Below are 8,624 nucleotides of genomic sequence, written 5' to 3' on the forward strand. Positions count from 1 at the left end.
TTAGGTAAGGGCCTGTGAGACAGCAACTTCTCAGGCCCTATTTTATAAGGACACTAATCCCATTCATGATAGCTCTGCCCTCATGACCTAATTACTTCCCAAAGGCTCCTACCTCCTAATACCATTGCCTAACACCTCTGGGACAGTATTTCAATACATGCATTTGGGAGGGACACAAAGACTCAGATCACAGCAGACATGTTGAAGGTTTCTAATGACATGATCCACTCCCCCACATATAAAAGTTAACTACCTAAAGACTAGCACTCAACTAGTAAGTGAACAGTATCAGACAACGCTATACATAAGTAAGTCCTGAACTGTGTTGAAACAGTTTGCGAAGTTCAGGTGGCATCAGAGAAGATAGTGGGTTGTAGAACAAAGTACTTTCTTATTCAAGCAAATCACAGAATTTCTATTTTCACACACTTAAATGCCACCTCTCATTTTCAATATCTATATAAGTAGATGATTAATACACTGGAAATCAGATCCAGGGCTTTACACAGCATTTGACTTCAGTACACCTCCCTCACAAAGGTGTAACCATTCTTCATTGTTAAGATGTCATGACGTAAAAAAGAGGAACTTTTTAAGAATGTTTTAATGATGGGTGTGACTTACTACGTCAGAAAGCAGTATTCTTGAAGTGAGAAAGCTGAGCTCTCAGTTGATTCCTTTACTGCAGTAAAAACCTGACTTGGCTCAGGGACTAAGTCACTCTCATGGCTGTCAGATTCCAAGTTCCAAATCTGGCTCAGACCTTGGGATGGTAACCTAACCTGCAGCCAGAACAGAAAATAAAGAACTTACAGGTGAATAATGATGTTCAAAATGTATTAAATCTGGTCCAGTCTTGGTAATACAGTGCTAACACGATGCTCTGCAATGCTGGAAACTATGGGGAGATTGGGGTTCAGTTTCCCGGTCAATTTGTACACACTTAGTGTATGTACTTGCCTGTGCTGCTGGCTAACTAGGAAAGTCTGTGGTGGGGGATCATGGCAAAAGATCATGTTGAGAGTGCTTGCTTTTCTTTTATTTTTTCTTTCTTTCTCATTAAATAAACTTTTTAAAAATGCATTTTTGTCTGTTATTCTGTGTACAAAAATGCCAAACAGATACTGTATTTGGATGGAAACAATCCTTTGAGAGCACTGACCTACACAAATGCATCTACTTTAAAGAATATTCTAGGTCCAGAATTTACTGAACTTTAAATTGAGCTCCGAAAGTATTTATCAATGTGGCAGAAACTGAAAAAACCGTACTGGAGGAAAAAAGCCAGCCATAAACATAGAGCAACACTTCTTTGCTACTCTTGCAGAGAAAAATAAAGGTATGAGCATCTGTGATAGAATTTATTCCTATCTCATCTAATAGGACTACCTGAAGAAAAATTGGGAACACCAGATAGCATAATGGTTAGGTTGCTGGACAATCGATCACGGTTTAAGTTTCGGACCCAGAGGCTTAAAACTCATGCAACGCAAGTGTGCATGCATGCCCAAGATCCCAGAGGAGAATGAAAGAGAAGGGATTGTGGTGTGGTGGCCATCCTCCCCTAGGGGGTGATTTCTCCATTTCTGTCGCTCTGGGGAACACACATGCCCTATACCAAAAATCTCTCTTAAAAAAAAAAAAACGAGGGACCAGCAGTTAGCGTAATGACTATGTCGCTGAACTCCCATGTAGCCAACTGCGGTTCGTGTCCCGGACCCAGTGGCTTAAACTCACGCCTGGTGCGTGTGCGTGCATGCCCAAGATCCCAAGAGGAGAATGGAGAAGAAGGGATAACGGCGTGGTCATCCTCCGGGGGGTTGGGGGGGGGCGGATTTCTATCTCTCTGTCTCTCTGTCTTTCTGGCGAGTGCAGCACCCTATAGGAAAAACCTCTCAAAAAAAAAAATCATAAAGTGTCAGCAAATAATGATTCCTACCTCAATGGTAAATATGTGCCTGTCACAATAATATTAAATTACTCAAGATTAGACTCAGAGCATAATAAATTATTGAAGACTTTAAACTTTGAGCCCAGAGCATATTTCAAAGACATACTTTCTTTTAGAAAGACGTGTAAATGAATCAGTTTTATTAGCTGACACTTCCCTTAAAAAGATTTTAGTAAATGCTTCTGTTTTCTAAGCATCTTATTAGCATGAACATTTAACGGTCAAAAATTCAAAATTCAACAGTTTCTGATTTAACTACTATGAAAATTTTGGGTTTTGATGGATTGTTTTAGGTTTTTGCTACAGGGCGCCTACAGGAGGAAAGAGAGGGAAACAGAAATCACCTCCAGTGAGGATGGCCACACTCCACTCCCCTCTCTTCCACTCTTCTCTCGATTTTGGGCACACTCGCCCTGTGATGTTCAAGCTGCCCATCCAGAACTCAAAACCATGACTGGCCATGTGGGATTCTACCACCTTGACCACCACACTGCCTGCTAGCCACAGGAGATCCGCCCCTCTTTTTTTTTTTAAAGGAATAAATCACTTTATTTTTAAAATTTAAATATGTTTCAAAGGAAAACTTCTATTTATTAAGCACCCACAAAGCGCCAGGCACTGTACAAAACATTAAAAGATTTGTTCTTGTTCTTTCAGAGGAAAATTGACTATTTGGTTACACTCATTTTTGCAGGACATTGACTTTTTTTTTTTTTTTTTTTTGAGAGGTTTTTGCTATAGGGCACGTGCACTTGCCGGAGACAGAGAGACAGAAAGCAAGAAATTACCCCTCCGGGGGGATGGCCACGTGGCAATACCTTCTCCTCCATTCTCCTCTCGGGATCTTGGGTACGCGCACACACACCAAGGACATTTTTAGTTCCACTGTCATAAAATGGCCAGATCTGCAAGACTCACTCAAAACACGTTTCCAATTTAAAGCGTAAGTAGATCATGCCGGCTAATACAGAAGTCAACTGGTGAAGGGACCAGCAGTTAGCGTAATGACTATGTCGCTGGACTCCCACGTAGTCGACCTCAGTTCGGATCCCGGACCCAGTGGCTTAAAACTCATACCGGGCACATGTACGTGCGTGCCCAAGATTCCAAGAGGAGAATGGAGGAGAAGAGATTGCGGCGTGGCCATACCCTCTGGGGGGGGCGAATTCTCACCTTCTGTCTCTCTGTCTCTGTCTGACTGGCAAGGGCACGTGCCCTATAGCAAAAACCTCTGGGAAAAAAAAATAGTCAACTGGTGAAGTCTGTTAACACTTAATGCCCACACGCTCTGAAACCACCACCTCCTCTTCCTCCCCGGAAGCCCCCACCTCCATCTCCCTTTCCATCTCTAAAACCACCACCTCTACCACGACCTCTGCTACCTGCTCCTCTCCCTCCTTCCCCCTCTGTCTTCCACCTCCTGGAAGTCCTTTCTCACCTGAGGATCCATGGCATCAGTTTATATGGGTCTACACAAAATTTCTGTAATGTTTTAAAGGAAGATGCCTTCCTGTTTCCTGACTGGAAAAAAAAAAAAAAAAAACTCCAAGTTGTCCAAATATTTCACCAACTTTTCCAATTTCTCCTTCGTTTTCTAAATAAGCAGAAGCGATGAAATAACGCGCCTTGTTTTTATATGTGGTATCTTTACCACTCTGTCACCGCCACAGGATGCATGAACTCCCCTCACCACGATCTTGGCCTTGCTTAAAGCCTGGCAGGCACCCGGCCACCGAACCCTCCTCTGCCGCTGCCTCTGACAGGCGGCCACCTGCCCTCGGAAATGGGAAAGGGTGCTCGGCGCCGCGGTCTCCATCACCTCAGGCCCTCTGCCGTCTCCATCACCTCAGAGCCTCCGCCAACTCCACCACCTCAGGACCTCCGCCGAAGACACGCGCTCTCGCACACTCGCGCCCCGTGGCCGTGGCCGCAGGCCTGGGTTTCCGGGGCACGCCACAGGCACTTCCGCCCCATTCAAACCGCCTCTGACTGTACCAGCGCTGAGTTTCTGTTTGTTTGTTTGAACTAGAATAACAGGCTTCCAGCAACACTATCACGTTATCCCCTTTCCCTAACAGCCTTCTGGTCCGGGCCGGAAAAGTAGCAATAATTTCTAACTTCGACAGTGAGGTCAACTTCCCTGGCGGTGGGCAGTGGAAGTTCAGAGAGATCTTTTCCTATAATATATTTTAATGACTTTTACGAACAGCTCTGTAATTGAAAAATGCACACAATTTTTCATTAGATTCATTAATAGAAGATTTTCTCAAAATTTTTTAAACAAAGTAATCTCCCTAAGAAAAAAGCATAATAAAGCTGTTGTAAATACAAATTTTAAAAATCTGCTAGGCAGATCATTTAACTTATTAAAACAATTATGTAATTGCATCAGTATAAGAAACACGATTATGCATTCTCGATGCTGTTAATTGTGTTAGCCCTATTAACACTAGAAGCTATAAGGAAAATAATCTATTTTTAAATCATATAGAAATACAAAAATCTTTTTCTTTTACATTCCCAATAAATACCACACATCTAAGTCACAGAGCTTCAATAATCTTAATGTCTTAATTTTAGTTAAAGGTAAAAATTCCACTTAAGTCTAACCACAGAAATTAAGAGGCCATCTTTGCCTCCCTGTTCAATGTTTTAATTTTTCCGTGTTTTAATTTTTTGAATGTTTTAATTACCTGGGAGGTCTTAGTTCAGCTCTCTAATGTCTAGGAAATAGTCCCAGAAACCTTAAAATATGTTCTGGTTGAGGCTTAGAATTGTTTTACTGCCCCTTTCATACTTTTTTTTAAAATACCTTTTTTTTTTTCTGGTTTTTGCTATAGAGCATGTGCACTAGCCAGAGAAAGACAAAGAGAAAGGGAAAGTGAAAAATCACACCCCCCCACTAGGGGGAGGGAGGATGGCCAAGAGGCAATTCTGTCTTTTTTCACTCTCCTCTTGGGATTTTGGACAGGCATGCACACATGCCCAGTGTGATTTTTAAGCTGCCAGGTCCAAAGCTGGAACCTGGTCTGCCATGTGGGAGTCCACTGTTAAGCACCACACCTTCTGCTGGCCGCCTTTCATACTTTTTTTTTTTTTTTTTTTTTTTTTGAGAGACATTTTTGCTATAGGGAGCATGCGCTCACCAGAGAAACACAGACAGAGAGACAGGGAGCAAGAAATAACCCCCCAGGGGGAATGATCATTCTGCAATCCCGTCTCCATTTTCCTCTTGGGATCTTGGGCACGCATTCATACGTGCCTGGCGTGAGTCCAGGACTCAAACCGCAGTTGACAATGTGAGAGTCTCACCTTTCATACTTCTGAGAACAACATTCAAGACTTGTCTTTCATTTTTCCTGGAAGATCCAGGGAAGCCCTCAGGTCTGAATAAATACACGCGGTCTTCTATCTGGCATTCTGCAGTCAGGGCCCCCTGCATCTAAGCCAGGATTTACAAAGTAATTCCTGTGACTCTCAGAAGCTCCTAAAAAGTTGGTAGACTATGTTGTCTGTAGAATAGGGATAAATTCCTCCATCTTCTTTCCCACGACAATGGCAAGGATCTGGGGGGAAAATAACTTGTTTCCTAATTTATGACTCTGTGAAAAGAAGTTAAGTTCTCTGAGAAACTTAAAATAGAAATTTGCACAATTTTTATAACTGTAGCAAACATAATACTAATAATCTCTGTTTTATTCAAAACCTAAAGGTATTTATCATAACCCCAACCTGGAAATAATTTAAATGTCCATTGATAGGAAATAAATAGATTATGGCACATCTAAACAATCAGATATTACTCAACCATAAAAAATAATAATCTACTAATGCCTAAAACAAAATGGACAAATTATCAAAAACACTATACTGAATGAAATAAGCCAGGCTCAAAACAGTAAATACTGTATAATTTCAATTATATGGAAGCCAAATACAGCTAAAAGAAAAAAATCTACAGAGATAGAAATGAGACTTCATTTTGTGGTTGCAGAAACAGTTAGGTAACTGACAAACTACACAAAGGAAATTTGGGGTGGACAGTAATGCTCTGTATGTTGTTTGGGGTTATAGTTACACGGGTATATATCATTATCAAAACTCATAATTGTGAACACTTAAAATCTGTATTTTATTATATATTCTTTACATAACAGTAAAAATAATCTTGCCAAAACAACCTCTATGAGAGTTATAATTTGCTGAAGATTCTTCCCTAGATCATAGAAATTACTCAGGGTTAATAATAGTATTTACTTATGGGAATGAAAATGAAAACCAGGACTGGGACCAGCAGATGGCATAATTGTTGTGTCACTAGACTCCCACATAGTTGGCCATGGTTTGAGTCCTAGACCCGGTGGCTTGTACCTCATATTGGGTGTGTGTGCATGTGTGCCCAAAATCCTGAGGGGAGAATGGAGAAGGGATTGCAGTGTGGTCATCCCCTTGGGGGTGCGGGGGTGGTGATTTCTTGCTTTCTGTCTCTCTGGTGAGCCCACATGCCCTATAGCAAAAATCTCCCTTAAAAATAAATAAATAAATAAGAACCAGGAATGGGACCAGCAAATGGCATAGTGGTTATGTCACTGGACTCCCATGTGCCCAACTGCAATTTGAGTCCTGAACCTGGTGGCTTAAAAACCACCAGGTTCAGGTGCGTGTACATACGTGTCCAAAATCTTGAGAGGAGAATGGAAGAGAAGAAATTGCAGCATGGTCACTTCCCTGGGGGGTGATTTCTCACTTTCTCTCTTTCCATTTCTCTGTGTCTCCAGCAAGTACATGTGCCCTATAGCAAAAAAGAAAAAGAAAAAAAAAAGAAAGAAAGAAAAAGAAAGGAAAATCTACACCAGGCACGTGTGTATGTGTGTCCAAGATCCCAGGAGAAGGGATTACAGTGTGGCCATCGCCGCTGGAGCATGATTTCTCACTTTCCCTCACTGTCTTTATCTCAGTCTCTCTCTCTGTTGAGTGCATGCACCCTATGGCAAAAACCTTTATAAAATAAATAAGAATCAGGATTAAAACGATTGGTCAGGGGCCGGCAAGTGGTGTGGTGGTTAAGAGTGCTGGACTCCCACATGGCCGACCACGGTTCAAGTCTCTGACCTGGTGGCCTGCTTTCTCACTTCCTCTCTCTCTCTGCCTCTCTCTGATCAAACTGAAAAATAATAATGATATAATAATAAATAAAGTTAAATAAAATAATTATTTAAAAAAAATGATTGGTCAAAGAGGAGTTTAGTTCTATGTGTAATATTGGGCCATCGGAAAAGTCATGATGCATTTTTGCATAGAAAAACAAAGACGTCATGACTTTTCTTTTTTTTAATTTTTTTTGAGAGGTTTTTTTCACTATAGGGCGCATGCGCTCACCAGACAGACAGAGAGAGACATAGAGACAGAAAGTGAGAAATCACCCCCCAGGGGGGATGGTCACGCCGCAATCCCTTCTCCTCCATTCTCCTCTCGGGATCTTGAGCATGCACGCACACGCGCCCAGGGTGAGTTTTAAGCCACCGGGTCCGGGACATGAACCACAGTCGACTACGTGGGAGTCCAGCGACATAGCCATTATGCTAACTGCTGGTTCCCATGACTTTTCCAACAATCCAATACTATTCATCAGTTTAGCACCTTCCTTTTTCATTTATACATGGGAGATCAATTTATATTGTTACATGGAACTGCCTCTTTATTTTTAAAGGTTGTACATGTAATTGTGTCAGCCAGGGTTCAATCAGGGGGAAAATAATCACTTAAAATTATGGTACAAAAAATATATTACAGGAATTAGAACTTATATAAGTGGAGGATAAACCAGGGAAGTAATCATCTGAAAGGGGAAGTTGATACTTCAGACAAGTCACGAACTGGTCAATATGAGAAGTCTAGTACTTCTGACCACAATGTGGGACCACGAAAACAAAGAAGCTGGGAGAAAAATCTATGGGAATCATTTACCTCTGTAGGTCTGACATAAATAACATACAATAAAATATACACAGAGGAAAAGTTTAACAGGGAGCAAAGAGTGAGGGCTTGCTAGAAACACGAGTATGCCTTAGTCTGTCACCCATCTTATCCCTCTGACTTTAAGAAAGTAATGGGTGCTGTTCTCTTCCACCATCCAAATTTCCCAGTAACTCCTCTTTTGGCCACTTCTAATTGAGAATCCTACAGGGAAGAGGACTCTGGGAAATGTAGATCTAGTGCTGTACCCAGTTACCCTGCTATAAACTACCATGTTAGTATTTCTTTGTATGACTTTACTATAGTTTGTTTAATGAATCACCTAATTGATTAAATAAATTAATGTATTGATGAACCCTTCTAATGTTATCGAGCTTTGCTATTAGAAACAAGGCTATGATGAATAGTCTTGTCAATCCTCATGCACACATGCAATAATTCATCTGTAGAATAAATTCCTAGGTGAGGATTGGTCCAGATTGATCCAAATGTCCATACCTGTTCATGTCGCCATGGAGGCAGGGCTCCAAAAATTGAACCGATCCTGGTGAGAGCTTGCCCATTAGAGTCAGAGAGTACTATGACTTACTTTGTAGGCGCTATGCTGTACACAGTATGTGCTGTGATTACTATGTAGTTTTGGCTATACCCAAATAAAAGAAAAATAGTTCCCAAAAGATAGTAAGAACATTCCTTT

General features: G+C 41.3%; 1 long non-coding RNA gene across 1 annotated transcript; it reads right to left on the minus strand.

Moving 5' to 3' along the window:
- Positions 1 to 618: 618 nt before the first annotated feature.
- Positions 619 to 3,830, minus strand: LOC114008488 (uncharacterized). The gene is made up of 3 exons (XR_003550018.1): positions 3,771 to 3,830; positions 3,390 to 3,472; positions 619 to 782 (listed from the first exon to the last, which is right to left on the minus strand). It is a non-coding gene; the product is annotated as an uncharacterized LOC114008488 (long non-coding RNA).
- Positions 3,831 to 8,624: the final 4,794 nt, after the last annotated feature.

This window comes from Tupaia chinensis, unplaced genomic scaffold, assembly GCF_000334495.1.
Source record: "Tupaia chinensis unplaced genomic scaffold, TupChi_1.0 Scaffold000350_1, whole genome shotgun sequence".
Lineage (NCBI taxonomy): Eukaryota > Metazoa > Chordata > Mammalia > Scandentia > Tupaiidae > Tupaia > Tupaia belangeri.